The sequence below is a fragment of the Chiloscyllium punctatum genome, unplaced genomic scaffold (assembly GCF_047496795.1).
Source record: "Chiloscyllium punctatum isolate Juve2018m unplaced genomic scaffold, sChiPun1.3 scaffold_100, whole genome shotgun sequence".
Lineage (NCBI taxonomy): Eukaryota > Metazoa > Chordata > Chondrichthyes > Orectolobiformes > Hemiscylliidae > Chiloscyllium > Chiloscyllium punctatum.
In genome coordinates this window covers 131005-132730 of record NW_027309834.1, presented here as the reverse complement: position 1 = coordinate 132730, position 1726 = coordinate 131005, and positions in this window count along the sequence as shown.

Below are 1726 nucleotides of genomic sequence, written 5' to 3'. Positions count from 1 at the left end.
AGTTTGTATCGTTTTTAGGGTCGCTGAGGGTTTTATCATTAATGCTCAGCGATGTGTAATTCGATGTGAAACTCTCTCGAATTCAAATGTTGCTGCAATGTGTTATGGATTATAATGTGGTTAAATGGTGTACCTGAAACTTTAAGGGCAGTGATCTGCCAGTCAAGAGGAAAAATGTAATTTCTCATCTTAAAATCAAAGAGGGTGGATGTTGCCTATTGCAGGAGATGCACCGTGATGACAAGGAACATTTGATGTTACAGCAGGGCGGCTTTGATCGGGTTTATTTCGCGTCTTTTAATACTACGAGTAGGGGAAAAGTCAGAATGGATAGTAAGAATCTTCCATTTAAATCACTAGATTGTATTAAACACTCATGGAAGGATCATAATCCTCAAAGCCTTGAACTATGGGAATTAATGCAGTGTTTTGAATTGCCACCCAGTGCACCCGTTTAAAATCCTGGTTGATGCATTTCCCAAATTAAGTTATCTTGCATCGTGGCACATTATTGTAGAGGATATTTCAACGGTGGACAGAATGTCCAAAGGTCCCCAATACCCTCATTATAATGTACGTAATTAGTGGATTTGTGTGCAGAATCAGAGCTGGTGGATATCTGGAGGCAGTTCTACTTCACAAGTATAGATTTTATTTTCTTCTTGAACCCGCATAAATGGCACACGAGGGTTGATCTCTTCCCCATCCCTGAAACAATCTTAGGTTCGCTGGCATCCTGCACAATTGGGAATATTACCCCAACATACTTGCTCCAGAAATGGGATAGAAGTCACATAAGATTATGTTGTTTGTAGATGAAGGTCTTATATTTTTGTCAAATCCCGCAATTTCGGCAGCTCACGTGATGCAATGCATTAATTCGCTCGTCACCTTTTTGGGCTTTAAGATTAATTTTACAAAGTTGGAGGCCATGCCTATGGGAGGCCTCAGGGAAATACCAGATTTTGAGGGTAAATCCTGTTTTCCTTTTAAATGGACGGGGGCGGGTGGGGGGAGGGACGCTTCTCTATTTCAGTATATTCATTACATCCGTTTTTGATCATTTATTTAACAGGAACTATGTCTATTTGTTTGAACAATTAAACAAGACCTTTAAAGAAGGGAGGCACCTCCAATATCCTGGCTCGGTCGGATAGCTGTTCTTAAAATGAATGTTCTTCCTCATTTACTGTAACCCGTGTGAAAGCTTCTTTTGATGTTTCCCAGACAGACATTTGGGAACCATAAGCGACTCTCTATCAAGCTAACCAAATTTTAACTGCCCCACATTGTGGGGAGTAGATCTCCCAGATTAAAAGCTATGAATTCAGGTCTTTTTTATCCTATGTTAGTGCCTGGGCCGCTGAGGACTCGGCGTCAATAGGATTAGATATTGAACCCTCTCAGACAAAGTGAACCCTTATTGGTCTGCTGGTCTTAGACAAAATGAGAATATTTATGGAGTATTGTAATAACCCAATAATTATCAATACTGTTAAAGCATGAATGACAATGCGTCAGATTGAGAGCAATACAGTCAAAACCAAGTTTCTTACCCCTATAATTGGTATGCCGGGTTGTCATACTGGGATAATGGATTCCAGGTTTAAACTGTGGGCAACAAGGGGTGTGTCTTACTTGAGTGATTTATAATTAGTAGAATCCTTACAGTGTGGATAAAAGCCCTTGGGCCCAGCAAGGGTAAAAACATTCTCTGCTCGAAATT